We start from the raw sequence: 16,669 nt of genomic DNA, 5'->3' as shown, positions 1-16,669 counted from the left end.
GTTCAAGAGATGGTTGCGTTAATGTGAGGTTAGAGTTTTTGGGATGATAGACATAAGGTGAGGTAATGGGCTTTTCGTTAGGGTTCAGGGTCAGTAGAGGTAAATGGAAGTAAGGGATTTTCAGGGTTCAGAGCAGTTAGAGGTAGAGGGAGTAAAGGGTTTTTTAGGGTTGATGAGTGGCTAAAGATAAAGAGAAGTATGACGTTTTTAGGTTTTAGTTGCGCGTAGAAGTAAAGGGAGGTAAGAGCTTTTAAGGGTTCAGGGATGGAAAGAAGTAAAGCTAGGTAAATGGTTTTCAGGGTGCAGGGCAAGGTACAGGTAAAGGGGTTAAGGAGGGATTTCCAAGGTTTAGAGGCAGGTAGAGTTAAAGACAGGTGAAAGGCTTTTAGGCTTATGGGGCAGGCAGAGGTAAAGAAAGATCAAATGTTTTGGGGGTTAAAGGAATATATATATGTATATAAAAAATACCTTTTCTGGCATAGAGTGCCGAATACATTATGCAAAAAAGAAGCAGAGAACTCTGGGTAGTTCTCAAGTTTAGGTGGAAAGCAGCTTCTGTATAGAGCACTCTCAACACCAGTGACACTCTTTACTGGTGTAAATCTGTTAAGTAGTTTTTGAGAAATTCAAAAAATAAGAGTCAAAAAATCATTTTCCCATAGGAAACTTTGTGCAAGGCTACAGCCAAAACTACTGAACGGACTTACCCCAAATTTGGCACAATGGTAGAGCATGGGTCAGAAAGCAACTTCTTTTAAAATGGTATAAATCTATTCTGTAGTTGCTGACAAATTAGAAAAATAAAAGTTTCTATATCTGGGCGGAGCCTAAGTCGCGTGCGCGAGCTTCACTGTGATTGGCTGCTAGTAGTAGTAGGCTTCACTCATGTTGGGAGGGGGGTTGCGCGCCCCTCCTGGAGGCCTGTATGTGCTTATAACTTTGGCGTTGTTTGACGAGTCTTTATAAAATTATCCAAAAAGTTTATCTTTTTTTGATTAAGTCCTACATTGAAAGTTTGGGGGTGAATGGTGTAGGAGGGGCTGAGAAAAAAGGTGGTCCCAAAACATGTTTTCTCCATTCAGTTTCGATACAAAACTTTACAAAAGACTAAAGGTGAAACTGCTGAACAGAATTACAGCATATTTGGCAGGGAGAAAGGTGATGGTCCAGAAAGCACACTTTTGTTTAAATGGTGTAAATCTGTTCAGTAGTTTTTAAGAAATATAACATTTTAAAGATATCGATATTTGAGAATTCTGACAGGTGATTTGCTGTAGGGTTTCAAGCACGAGCGTGCGGCTCATTGGCTGTGAGCTATGGAAACCAGGAAGTGTTGGTAGCCATTTTGTGATTTACTCCGTTTGCTCGCATGTCTCCGTGTAGAAGCCATCGGGTCCGCAGTTTTACCTCTGCGAGGCAACACAGGCATCTGTGTGAGATATGCCTTTCACGCTGCCTCTCCTTATATCACTAGGTCGCGGCTATGGCTTTAGAAGCTCGTTCATTTGCGAGACTGGGTGCGAAATGTTGATAAGTCACACTATATGAGTATTGAAAAGCCATTTTGTGAATGAGTCCGTCAGCTCGCATCTGTCCGAGGCAACTCTGAAAACATACTGGAGCTCTGTCTGTGAGAGATACCCCTTTCACGCTGCTTCTCCCCACATCAGTTGGTAACGCACCCTGTTCCCATATCACCAGAATACCCCTGACAACCTTATTGGGCCCGCAAGTCTGCCTCTGCGAACTAGTGGTGGGCTCTCAGCTGTTTCGGTGAGACTTCTCGGGGCTGCAGTTGTATCTGTGAAGTCAAGACTGGAAATATACCGCAGGTCTGAAGATACCCCCTTCACGCTCCCTCTGCCCAACATCACCACTTCACAGCTATGCCGTTAGAAGTCAGTGCGTTGACTCGTAGCTCTCTACCTTTGCGAGCTACTACTCTGCTGTGCCTCTACCTCTGCGAGCTACTACGCTGCTGTTCCTTTGGGAGCGGATGGCCCATAGTTCTCCCTCTGTGAGTCAAGCCCACGGGCCGCAGCTGTCCCTCTGCGAGCCTGGGTGTGAACTGTTCATAAGTCACACTACATGAGAATTGAAAAGCCATTTTGTGATTCAGTCTGTCAGCTGGCATCTGTCCGAGGCATTTCTGAAAACATACCGGAGTTCTGTCTCTGAGAGATACCCCTTTCACGCTGCGCCTCCCCACATTAGCAGGTAACACACCGTCTTCCCACATCACCAGCATACCCCCAACAACCTTCTTGGACCCGGAAGTGTCCCTGTGCAGTTGGACAAATAAGAATCTTAGGGCCATATGTATCATCAAACTATTTTGCATTTCCTAAATAGCGAAATTTAAGGAATCTCTATTTAGGAAATGCAAAATGGTATGTATGAAAAAAATCTCTGTTTATTTACGATTCCTTAAGCTTCCTTATTTGCGAATTTGCATTTTGCGAATTCGCAATTAAGGAATATTTTCCAATGCATTCCTATGGGCCAGGAGGCCTATAGGAATGAATGCAAAATAATTCTCAAATTGCGAATTCGCAATTTGCTAATCGCAATTTGAGAATTATTGCAAGGGTGCAGGGGTGTCTCAAAGACACCTTGCTGCACCCCTGAAAAGAACATGTGTGTGCATATGGCCCACATACATGCCCTATCCAAAATTCGCAAGCCAAAAATGCTACATACATAGCATTTAAGGAATCGCAAAATTGCGATTCCCTAAATGCTATGCTATGGAAAAATAAGGAATCGCACAAGTTTGCAATTCCTTATTTTGGGAATGTTTCATACATTCCAAAACATGCAAAACGGCCGTTTGCGAGTCGCAAAGGCCGAAATTCTGCGAATTTCGGCCTTTGCGACTCAAAAACGGCTTGATACATATGGCCCTTAGTCATGTATAGATTTACATATAAAACATTTTATTTAGACAAAACAACAACAAATAAAACTATGTTCACCTGTGGCGTGTCATTTCTGGTCCATTTGTGATTCACAGCCTGCAAGACAAAAAGAAAGATAAGATGGTGCGTCATGTGTCCAGCAAATGAGATAGAGAGAGAGAAAGAGGGAGAGAGAGGGGGAGGAAGAGAGAAAGAGTGAGAGAGAGAGGAAGACATAGAAAGAGAGAAAGAGTGAGAGAGAGAAAGAGAGAAATAGTAAGATACAAGAAAGAGAAACAGTGTGAGAGAGGAAGACAGAGATAGAAAGAGTGAGAGAGAGAGAGAGGAAGAGAGAAAGAGTGAGCTACAAGGAAGAGAGAAACAGTGTGAGAGAGAGGAAGAGAGAGAGTAAGACAGAGAGAAAGAGTGAGAGAGGAAGAGAGAGAAAGAGTGAGAGAGGAAGAGAGAAAGAGTGAGAGAGAGGAAGCCAGCCAAAGAGGGAAATAGTGAGACAGAGAGGAAGACAAAGAGAGAAAAAGCGTGAGAGACAGGAAGAGAGAGATAAAGAGAGAAACAGTGTGAGAGAGAGGAAGAGAGAGAGATAAAGAGTGAGAGAGAGGGAGAAAGAAAGAATGAGACAGAGAAAAAGAGAAAGTGTGGGAGAGAGAAAGGAAGAGATGGAGCGGGAGTGTTGACACTGGGGAAATTCTCTGCAGCTCACCTTTGTGCCACCGGTGTGTCTCCAACCATGTGCCGGGAGATAGTGCAACCCTCAAGTTTAGTGATCTGAAAGATAGTATAGAATTACTAATTGCAGAGTACATACCACTGCACACATGTATTTCTCTGTTTCGCTAATGCTCAATGAGGCTTGTGCACCCCATCCACTCCCACTGTTCGGAGGTGTTTGTGCTCTCTTGTGCGGCCAGACTGCTGCACACTATCCACTCACACCGCCCAGAGGTGACTGCCCGCTGCTGTGGAACGAAGTCTCTCTGCTCACCTTGTGCCAACGGCGTGTGTGTAAGAGGGTCCACCACGTGCCGAAGCAACTTTGTTGTGCGTTCAGGATGGCCACGCATCATCGCAGATTTTTCGCGCGTTCAGCTTTGGTGGTGTTGGGGGGTGAACGTCAATTCGTGATTCACAGCCTGTTAGATCAAAAGCAATATAAGATTGTGCGTCATGCGTCCAACAAAGGAAAGAGGAAGAGAGAAAGAAAGAAAGAGTGAGCAGAAGACAGAGAGAAACAGTGAGAGTGAGAGAAAGAGAGAGGGAAAAAGAAAGAAAGTGAGAAGACGACAGAGAGAAAGAGTGAGAAAGATGAGAGAGAGAGAAAGAGTGAGAGGGGAAGAGAGAGAAAGAGTGTGAGAAAGAGGAACAAGAAACAGAAGAAGTGTGACAGAGAGAAACAGAGGGAGAAAGAGATAAACAGTGTAAGGGGAAGAGGGAGATAGAAAGAGTGTGAGGGAGAGAAAGGAAGAGATGAGGAGGGACACTGAGTGCCTACACTGTGTACAAAACCGTCACAGCTTACCTTTACGCCACTGCTCTGTCTCCAACCACGTGCCAGGACGTAGTGGAACTCTCAAGCTCCCACATCTGAAATAAAGTATAGAATTAGTAATGCAAGAGCAGGGTTGGAGTAGGATTCAAAATCGGCCCAGGAATGCTAAAAAAAAAGTGGCCCACATTTGCATATTGTTTTTGTTCAAAGCACTGCTTCGGCAAAATTTTAATTAAAAAAGGAGGGGTGGGGAGATACAAAACAATGCACGGATTCGTTTACATTGGTTACTTAAAAACAAGTGAGGCCACTTCTGCTTAGGCTCCCTCCCTGCTAGGTATGCATACATTAATGGGCGGCCCAGCGAGAGAAAGAAAGTGATACTTCTGCATGTTGTTAAACGTGAGGTAATGACGCCCATCTGCCTCCAGAAAGCCCATTCAGACACCCACTGGGACACTGGCTGTATCCAAACAACACCAACACCGCCCAAATATGCCCCTCAGACTGTTCCAAAAAGCCCACAGTTGGAACTCAGCACTGGCCCCTTGGGCATTGCACCAGTGCTCGCGTAACCAATCCGACGCTTTGGCAGAGTATATACGAGTGGGTACGCCTAAATCGCTCTGCCGTCTTTCTGCATCCAGGCTGCTGCACCCCATCCACTCCTGCCACCCAGAGGTGTCTTCCCACTGCTGCGCACCCAGGCCTCACTGCTCACCTTTCGCGGTCATGGCACCTTCCACATCATGCAGCTCTGTTCTGCAAGGCAACAGGTCTCACATTTGGACTGAGTCTTGATATCGCCATGGCAGAGGACATACTAGTGCACCTATCATCATCGCAGGTTGTACACCCGCTTAGGGCTTGCGGTGCTACTAACTCAGAGAGAAGTGAGGCCACGCACTCGAAACTTTAAAATGGCATAGAGCAAGTGCGCCTGTTTATTTATATTAGTAGGGTCACGTGTCCTGTGACGCCTGTGCTGGATGGGTGTGGTGTGGGTGTATACCAGCCGTGAGGGAGTGGCTGTGGTATCAATGTTGCCAGATTGGGCTACATCACGCACAATTGGACTATATTTTTCTGGTTGTGTGGTAAAAGTTTGGTTTATGCTATTTGCCAGTTTAAATATATACACAACTCTCCAGCAAAGTAGTATGTTAAAGCGCTTTATTAGACAAATATTTACTTGGCATACTACTGCAACATCAATTCCAATGCATTCACCGCCTGCTTGACGCTGTCGCTGCCCCTCCTTCCTTAAAGTAGCAATATTGGGCTAGTTTGGGCTACTATTTAGTTTGCTTTGGGCTATAGAAAGCTGAAAAAATCTGACAAAACTGGATGTGGGTGTCCGTGTTGGAGTGCTACCGTCACCCGGGTTGCAAAAGCCAAAGTGTCACTCTGTGAGCCAAGTCCCACAATATGACCAACATGGAAGGTACGGGGAATTACTTACCCTATATTCATCCATAGTTCCACACAAGAAAGATGGTGGTCACAAGATATCTGTGAAGATATGAATGTTTATTGCACATTCAGTTGAATGTTGCAACTGTAGCAATACAGGGCCATGGAAAGTTGAAGTTTCAGTTTTTGGCACATGGAGGGCAGCCAATTAGAGACAAGGTCATTGTCGGAGTTAGGCTGTGCCAACATATGTACTTATACAATCACTCTGATGAACCTCACGCACTTATAAATTCAGTATACACTCTCCTTGCAGTACTCTAATGATGCAGTCTCTACATACGTACTTGTACAATGACGGAGACAAAGTTACATAACTAAAGTTTTCCCCCACTGTCAAAGGTAAGATGATTGCATACATTGTCCAGAGCACTATGTAATGTGGTAGGGCCAAGGGGCAGCATGTTGTATACATAATGAACACACGGACACAGATAGATAGTGGAACTGGGTACGGGCATGTCTGCTAGACTCCTTTTTATTAACAGGGTCACATGTCCAGTGAAGTCTGTGGTGGATGTGTGTGGGGTGATTGTAAGCCAACCCTCCGTGAATGGTTGGTGGTGGCAACAAGTACAACGGTAATCATTGGATCAGACACAGAGATTCAATCATAAAAGGTCAATGATTTGTGCTGTACTAAGGTAAGGGTACCAGATATGAAATCATACAGAAAAGATTTTATCGTAATGGGTTTATGACATGTGATATACTGAGGTAGGACAGTAGATGTGAAATTATACACAAAATATTGTATCAGAAAGGTTGCATGAGTTGTGCTGCACTGAGGTAGGGGCAACAGAAGCATTCAGCATGTGCGCAGTCAGCGATGATGCGTGGTCCGGGGGGGGCCGCACTGGAAGCAATGTCGCTTGCCTATTGGACTGCGTCACCAGCTATTGCGACTCGATGTGAATTGTGAGCCCTGCTGTTCGCAGTGTAGGTGGATGGAACAAAAGCTGAAACATTTATGAAATACAATGTTGAAATATGTAGGTTTCAGGGACATTATATTTTAAATTGTGAGCTCTGCTGTCCCCAGTGTAGACTGCCATTCAGTGTTCATTTGGACTTGCACGATGAATTTGGTCATTATACTAAAGTTATAACTGACATAGAGCAAGTTCTTGAAGCAAGGATACTAAAAGGATATTGTGTAGATTTGAGGGACGTTATACTTAGTTGGGATTTTCACCAGAAACTACTTTAAACTTTGTTATTTCTTTTTGAAACTTCCCATCACTATTATCTTTCATCTCTTCTTCAATTCGTACACTTATCAAACTGTTATTTTCTGTACACTTCTCTTGGCAACAAAGAAACGTAACTCTATATCATCACATACTTGTTTTAGATCATTTATATTAAAACTTGATTTCATGCCGCAGCAAGACCTAGACTTATCCAGATGATTCCTCTTGACTTTGAATATAAACTTGCAGATGTCTATCGATGCGAACATTCGTAGGATCTAATTTCTCGATGTGAAAACATCTTCAAGCTGAAGCTGTACAATTTTTTGCTAAGTGTCTTCTCCTGTGAAATTTTTCCCCACATTTCTTTAAATTCTGTCTTCTCAGACTTGGTAATATATGATGTGACATAGCGAGATACAGCAATTTAGTTATCTACAACATATTGTATGTCCATATTTGCATTACACATCTTCAAAATTACTGAATTGTAATCATTAATGTACTTCGATTGTTCTGTTCTTTCTATATTATAAGTATTTTTGGGTGATTTTTGAGTGATAGTATGCCTCACTGCTGACATAAAACTGTTCACTCTTCCCTGCGATGACTTATGGTGCACTGAGTTAGTAGTACCTTTGGCGCTCAGCGATGATGCGTGGTCCGGGGGGCCGCGCTTGGAGCAATGTCTTTTGTCTATTGGATTCTGCCTTAATAAGGCCACGTGGCGATGAGTTATGGTGCACTGAGTTATTAGTACCTTTGACACTGAGCGTGTACATATCCTGAAATGATGCGTGGTCCAGGGGGCCGCAGTCGGACCAATGTCTTTTGAATTCTGCCTTATTAAGGCCACGTGGCGATGACTTGTGGTGCACTGAGTTAGTGGCACCTGAAGTACTCAGCGTGTGCACACCCTGCGATGATGCGTGGTCTGAGATGGCCGCACTGGGAGCAATGTATCTTGCATACTGCACTGCATCATCTGCAATCGCTACTCCATCTGAATTGTGAGGCCTGCTGTCCGCAGTGTAGATCGAAGGCAGTTGTCTGTACAGACATAAGTTTACGGTGCTGTGCCGCTGGGTTCGCAGGGGGCCTATGTCGAGTAGGCCCGCGGTCATGGCGGCAGCCACGTGGCAGGGTGAAGCCCGCCGCTGTGCCAGACGCATTGGCCTTCCCACAAGTGAACCACGCCCAGAGGCCCAGCCTATTTATTCATACTCCTACGCTGGAGTGGCGTACGTTGAACCAGCCCACTCCGCTTCCAGGAGGGGACAACACAGCTACATGACCAAGATCTTCCCCACTGCCTGAGGTAACATGGTTGCGTCCACTGTGCACTCCGCTTCCAGGGGGGAACAACACAGCTACATGACCAAGATCTTCCCCACTGCCTGAGGTAACATGGTTGCGTCCACAGTGCACAACACTACAAGCACCAGCAGTATATGTACACATGGAGAGGTTTGTGCTCTGCATAGTGAGGTCTGTCTAGCACATCACAGCTACACTTGGTATTGTCTGCATATTATTGATGGGTGACTTGCGCCCTTCCCACATACTTGGTTCCCACATCTCCCAACATTCAGCTATTGTGCGGCTGAGGGGTCATGGCGTTTTGGGAAGGTCCGTTGTCCTGTTCTGCGCTGCCTCGATGGTAGTAAGGGGGATGTGGTCAAGGGGGAGGTCCGGGGGATGGTGGTGGTGGGTGTTGTGGCCTTCTTGGGTGTTAGAGCTGCATGATCAGTAGCTCTAAGACGTGTTGGTCTTTAGAGGTGGCTCTGAGTTGGGCTCCAATTCGCACTGTAGATAGTCGTCGGCTTTACAACCGTTAAAGGCTGATGTTAAATTCTTACTGCTAACTCGGCTTATCACTTGCGTTTTTGATCGCATCGCGGATTTGGCTAGTCGTAGAAAATATGGGGAAGGGGAGTTTTTGTGATTTGTTTTGCACGGGAATGCCTATTCTGCATATCATTATCGTTAGTTGTGTCTCTAATTTGTGGCGATTTTTTGGGCGGAAGCTATTGCTGGAAAACTGGCGATATCGGCTGTTTTCACTAGGTTGAGAATGGAATGATAATTTGAAATCACTGAAAAAAACATAGTTTTAATGAACATTATAATTAGAAATTAGCATTTAAAAACCTTTGAAATTCACTGAAAAAACCATAGGTTTCAGGCACGTTATAGTTAGAAATTAGCATTTAAAAAACCTTTGAAATTCACTGAAAAAACATTAGATTTCAGGCACGTTATAGTTAGTAATTAGCATTTAAAAAACCTTTGAAATTCGCTGAAAAAAATCATAGGTTGACGTGATGTCATCAGTGATGTCATTTGAGATGTCATCAGTGATGTCACTGACCATGTCATGAATGATGTAATATGTGACGTCATCACTTGTAAACAACAAGGGTTCCCTGTAAGAACAAATGAAAATCAACCCCTAGGTCAGGGAATAAATCAGTGGAGAAAACTACCTAGGCAGTAAATCTAAAATAATAACACAATGATAAAAGGACCAACACTGAGAGTGAACTGTTTCCAAATAGTTACACAATTTTATTACAATTACATAAATCAATAGCTAAAAATATACATTCCATAAAAAATGAATATATATCAACCGTAACAATAAAAAAATTCTTGGACATAGACGAGTAAGTTGTGTGTCAAGTTGTGTGTCGACGCGTTTCGGCGACCAGCGCCTTTCTCAAGACAATTTACAACTTTCTGAAAATAAAACAAATCTAGTTTAATTTTTTATCCATTATCAATCATTACAGTATTATCTTTACATGTATGTAATTTAATTAAATTAAAACTACTTTTATATACAATGTGTTCTATTTAGACAAGGAAACACTGTTCAAGCCACTAAGGTCCTAAAATATTCAAACCACAATTGATAATCTGAAAAATTACACAGCATAAACAACATAACATAACCTCTATTATAGCTTTCTTCTTTTAAGCTTTTTGCCAGAGTCTATTTATGGCCTGAGACACGAATGATACATGATCTGATTATTACATTCCATAACAATTAATAAACATTGTATCACAAATAATTATTTCTAAAACATGATAGTTTTAACCTGCATAATTCAGTTTACATATCAAAAAAGAAGAAGAATTCTGCATGCCTATATCTGTCATGAGATATACTCATCGAACTATAGATTTGATTTGAAAAGACAGATGCAAGGAAGAAATAGGTGAGGTGAACGAGAATAGATCTAATAGTGCAGTGCTCTATAATCTGTCACAATACTGCGATATATTACTGTTAGGGACTTAGTAGATTGGAACGCCAGAGATTCTCTGTTCTTTCTATTTTGTGTGTGATGAAGGTGGTTATAAATGGCTACTCATGCCTCTATTTGCGCTAATTTAATCACTGACAATTTTTAGAAGGTTACACCATATACAGATCACGTGTCTAATTGCACTTACCTAAGGTAAAAATGGACTTAGCACAATGGTAAGGAATTCGACGCTAGTAGGGTTCCATATGATTCTCAGAACCGGAATTCACGTTTTCTGATTACAAAATGATTCTGTAATGTTGTTAATAAAGAGAACATTTACTATTACAGGTATACAGGGCTTTCACTGATTAATTTAATTCTGAAAAGGTGACTGTAAATGCAAAGAGATTAACTAACCTATTCTGATGAATCTGTGGTTTTTGTATTTAAAACCGGGTATTTTGATATTGCAGTCTGGATCGTCAAGATAAGGAGCCTGCCTGAATAATAATATAAAATATACCATTCACGACACACTATAATAATGACTGTGTCCGTTAAATCAAAGCTTTCATAGAATTAAGTATTCCTAGATGAGCTTCTTACCCGTGATACAGCTTTAGAATACGTCGCCTCTACACTTTGTTTATTCTATGTTAACTTCCTGGGCCTTAGATTACCGGCATTATCTAGAAATGACAAAATTAAAATAACAGGAAAATCAGTGAATTGTTTATATCTAAGCGCGATAGACTTTCTATAGTGAGCCCTGTTAGTTTCTTACCGGGCTATTCGTCATATAAAGGGCAAGTGTGTTTATAAATCAGTCACAGATTGACACTCGATATGCAATTGATGGCCGTACACGTTACCAAGCCTGAATAAATGACACAGAACGAAAACCCAATTACTTTTATGTTAGATCGGGGTGTATCGTCGAACTATCCCATTTGCATATTAGGGAATGTTTGCACATAACGTACCTATGTTGTCGGCTTTTTAATTATGCGCGGTCTGGCGAGATGAATTTCAACCGTATTATGTTGGTAGATGCAGCTTGCCGGGTTCCTGCCAGATAACAATTAACACTACGATGTTAATGACAAAATACACGCACCCGACTTCTAAGTCAAAGCGTGTGATTTGTACGAGCCGGTGTCTGCAGACTACATACCTTAAATCCTTAGATAGAGGCCGCGTAGAGGCGAACGTCTCACTCGGACGTGGTTCCGGGATAAAATGAAGATTGGGTCAGGTTCGCGCCTATTTATGTTTGCACCGGTGCGAGTAATTACCCTAGTCCTGACGTAGCTTGAACTAATGAAACGCAAAAACAGACTCAAGACTATGCTATAATGACATAAACAAATAAATTGTCACGAAGAGTAACTATTTAATGGGTTTTATCGTTTTATCATCAGTTAGGCGCTTCAATGCAGACACTGCGTTAGGCGCTGCTCGCCAGAGTGAAGAGTAAAGATAAAATAATATAAAAGGAGGTTAATACAGCGATAGGAAAAATATATTTTATAACCGATTTTTAACTAGCTTCAAGGGAGCATATATTTGTATATCTCCCTATCATAATGTGCTTCTATAGCTGTATATTTAGAAAATCGCGTTCTCCCATGGAATTTCGCTGTTCAACCCCTCACGAAATGTGTTGAGAGAAAAAATCCAGAAGACTTCGCGTTTCTTGCGTATTGCCTCACCTCCTTTGTCATCAGCTGTATTTATTTTTTCTAATATGCGCCAAGTGAAATCATTAGGACCATGGCCATGGTCTAGAAAATGCTTCACAATTGGTGCAGTGACTTTTTTAGTTCTGACCGCTGAACGATGTTCGGTCAGTCGTGTCTGAATCGCACGAGATGTTTCGCCCACATAGCCCTGTGGGCATGGGCATTCCAGAAAATATATGACGTTTGAAGTTCTGCAATCTATGGGACTTTTCATTCTTGAATGAACGATGTGATCTTTGATGAAAGTGAAACAAGTCATTAACTCCTCATGGCACATTCTGAACAGTAATGGAGCAATTAAATTAGAAAAACCTCTCTTTGCCCACAGGCGAAATAAAAACATCAAAGATCACATCGTTCATTCAAGAATGAAAAGTCCCATAGATTCTCAGTACTTGGTACAGAAATCCCTTACTGGAGACAACCCTGTAAAAGGCACGTTCCCTTGCTCAAGTTGCAAATCTTGTGCAAATATTCATAAAGGAGTCACCTTCACTCATAACGGATATACAACTAGTGCCAAAGAGATGTTTAATTGCAGAACTTCAAACGTCATATATTTTCTGGAATGCCCATGCCCACAGGGCTATGTGGGCGAAACATCTCGTGCGATTCAGACACGACTGACCGAACATCGTTCAGCGGTCAGAACTAAAAAAGTCACTGCACCAATTGTGAAGCATTTTCTAGACCATGGCCATGGTCCTAATGATTTCACTTGGCGCATATTAGAAAAAATAAATACAGCTGATGACAAAGGAGGTGAGGCAATACGCAAGAAACGCGAAGTCTTCTGGATTTTTTCTCTCAACACATTTCGTGAGGGGTTGAACAGCGAAATTCCATGGGAGAACGCGATTTTCTAAATATACAGCTATAGAAGCACATTATGATAGGGAGATATACAAATATATGCTCCCTTGAAGCTAGTTAAAAATCGGTTATAAAATATATTTTTCCTATCGCTGTATTAACCTCCTTTTATATTATTTTATCTTTACTCTTCACTCTGGCGAGCAGCGCCTAACGCAGTGTCTGCATTGAAGCGCCTAACTGATGATAAAACGATAAAACCCATTAAATAGTTACTCTTCGTGACAATTTATTTGTTTATGTCATTATAGCATAGTCTTGAGTCTGTTTTTGCGTTTCATTAGTTCAAGCTACGTCAGGACTAGGGTAATTACTCGCACCGGTGCAAACATAAATAGGCGCGAACCTGACCCAATCTTCATTTTATCCCGGAACCACGTCCGAGTGAGACGTTCGCCTCTACGCGGCCTCTATCTAAGGATTTAAGGTATGTAGTCTGCAGACACCGGCTCGTACAAATCACACGCTTTGACTTAGAAGTCGGGTGCGTGTATTTTGTCATTAACATCGTAGTGTTAATTGTTATCTGGCAGGAACCCGGCAAGCTGCATCTACCAACATAATACGGTTGAAATTCATCTCGCCAGACCGCGCATAATTAAAAAGCCGACAACATAGGTACGTTATGTGCAAACATTCCCTAATATGCAAATGGGATAGTTCGACGATACACCCCGATCTAACATAAAAGTAATTGGGTTTTCGTTCTGTGTCATTTATTCAGGCTTGGTAACGTGTACGGCCATCAATTGCATATCGAGTGTCAATCTGTGACTGATTTATAAACACACTTGCCCTTTATATGACGAATAGCCCGGTAAGAAACTAACAGGGCTCACTATAGAAAGTCTATTGCGCTTAGATATAAACAATTCACTGATTTTCCTGTTATTTTAATTTTGTCATTTCTAGATAATGCCGGTAATCTAAGGCCCAGGAAGTTAACATAGAATAAACAAAGTGTAGAGGCGACGTATTCTAAAGCTGTATCACGGGTAAGAAGCTCATCTAGGAATACTTAATTCTATGAAAGCTTTGATTTAACGGACACAGTCATTATTATAGTGTGTCGTGAATGGTATATTTTATATTATTATTCAGGCAGGCTCCTTATCTTGACGATCCAGACTGCAATATCGAAATACCCGGTTTTAAATACAAAAACCACAGATTCATCAGAATAGGTTAGTTAATCTCTTTGCATTTACAGTCACCTTTTCAGAATTAAATTAATCAGTGAAAGCCCTGTATACCTGTAATAGTAAATGTTCTCTTTATTAACAACATTACAGAATCATTTTGTAATCAGAAAACGTGAATTCCGGTTCTGAGAATCATATGGAACCCTACTAGCGTCGAATTCCTTACCATTGTGCTAAGTCCATTTTTACCTTAGGTAAGTGCAATTAGACACGTGATCTGTTTATGGTGTAACCTTCTAAAAATTGTCAGTGATTAAATTAGCGCAAATAGAGGCATGAGTAGCCATTTATAACCACCTTCATCACACACAAAATAGAAAGAACAGAGAATCTCTGGCGTTCCAATCTACTAAGTCCCTAACAGTAATATATCGCAGTATTGTGACAGATTATAGAGCACTGCACTATTAGATCTATTCTCGTTCACCTCACCTATTTCTTCCTTGCATCTGTCTTTTCAAATCAAATCTATAGTTCGATGAGTATATCTCATGACAGATATAGGCATGCAGAATTCTTCTTCTTTTTTGATATGTAAACTGAATTATGCAGGTTAAAACTATCATGTTTTAGAAATAATTATTTGTGATACAATGTTTATTAATTGTTATGGAATGTAATAATCAGATCATGTATCATTCGTGTCTCAGGCCATAAATAGACTCTGGCAAAAAGCTTAAAAGAAGAAAGCTATAATAGAGGTTATGTTATGTTGTTTATGCTGTGTAATTTTTCAGATTATCAATTGTGGTTTGAATATTTTAGGACCTTAGTGGCTTGAACAGTGTTTCCTTGTCTAAATAGAACACATTGTATATAAAAGTAGTTTTAATTTAATTAAATTACATACATGTAAAGATAATACTGTAATGATTGATAATGGATAAAAAATTAAACTAGATTTGTTTTATTTTCAGAAAGTTGTAAATTGTCTTGAGAAAGGCGCTGGTCGCCGAAACGCGTCGACACACAACTTGACACACAACTTACTCGTCAATGTCCAAGAATTTTTTTATTGTTACGGTTGATATATATTCATTTTTTATGGAATGTATATTTTTAGCTATTGATTTATGTAATTGTAATAAAATTGTGTAACTATTTGGAAACAGTTCACTCTTAGTGTTGGTCCTTTTATCATTGTGTTATTATTTTAGATTTACTGCCTAGGTAGTTTTCTCCACTGATATGTGACGTCATCAGCAGTGCATTGTAGGGGCGCGAGTTACAGTTAGCTCAACTAACTATAACGGGGAAATTGTTATGGTTTTGTATGAGTGAAATGTCCAACTAACTATAACGTCCCTGGAGGAGCTTGGCGGGCATCCGAGATGGCCGCTTGAGCACAGCGCTCTCCGGACCCTCGCCGCTCCCGGCATTTTATCCTGGCTGAATCCTGATTTCTTGCAAGAATTTGTGTAGGGGACGTTTGGCTGATTACCCTGGCACTTTTCAGAAATCGATTTGGATCTCGTATTCCTGAGATATGGTGCTCTGAACTTTTGGGCTCCGCCCTTGAGGTGCGCCCGGGACGGGGTGCGGTTCTGTAGCCGTCCTGCAATTGAACAACAACGGCAGGAGATCTGGCCTTGTGGGTCCCCCCTTCCTAAGTTTCGGTTTCGATTCCATTCCGACTTGGGCCACGGATGTGGATGTCGTGTTGCGACTGAGACTTGGAGGCAGATCGGCTGTTGGGCTTTCATGTGACCTATTTGCTGGCTTGGCGACCTCTACCCGAGTTGTGCCCCCTTTTTTATGTACTTTTGATCCTGTACTTTGGGTGTCGGGCCCGTCGAACCTGGTGGCTTGTCCTGTGACGCATCTTCAAAATGGCGGGCAGAGGGGACAGAGAGACGCGCAAGACGAAAACACCTCTGCGCGGCGCTCCAGTTCAATCAAATGTCATGGACCGTTATACCCATTCTAAGGGGTCCCCCGGAGCTGCCCTGCCTGGTTCTAGTATAGCGTCCGAACGAGTTTTGGAAGAGTCGGCGGAGCCCTCCCTACAGGATATCATGGGCGCCATCTCGGGTGTGAGGGAATCCATCGGCCTACAGTACGAGGCCTTGGCCCACAAACTTGACACCGTGGCTATTGAGGTGAATCTGATTCGTGCTGATCTCGGCAAGACGAATGAGAGGGTACAATCACTGGATATTAAATCCTCTAGCCTTACGAATGACGTCTCGGAGCTCCAAACAGAGATTGGAAATCTCCGTCGGGGGAACGACTTCATGACCCGTCGCCTGGAGGACTTTGAAAATAGGGCGCGTCGCTGCAATGTTCGCCTGGTTGGTGTACCGGAAAACCCTGAACCCCACTCGGTGGATCTCCTGGTTGAGGATCTGGTCTTGAACCATCTGGCCCCTTCTGGTCTCACAAAATTTTTCACTGTGGAACGCGCACATCGTGTTCCAGGGGGCAAAGTCAAGCCGGGAGCCCCGCCGAGACCCATTGTAGCGAAGCTTTTTCATTATAGAGACCGGGACGCTATCCTGCAGGCCTCGCGGGTGAAGGGCCCGGTG

The sequence above is a fragment of the Lissotriton helveticus genome, chromosome 7 (genome assembly GCF_964261635.1).
Source record: "Lissotriton helveticus chromosome 7, aLisHel1.1, whole genome shotgun sequence".
Classification (NCBI taxonomy): Eukaryota; Metazoa; Chordata; class Amphibia; order Caudata; family Salamandridae; genus Lissotriton; species Lissotriton helveticus.
Note: the sequence above shows the minus strand (reverse complement) of the source record.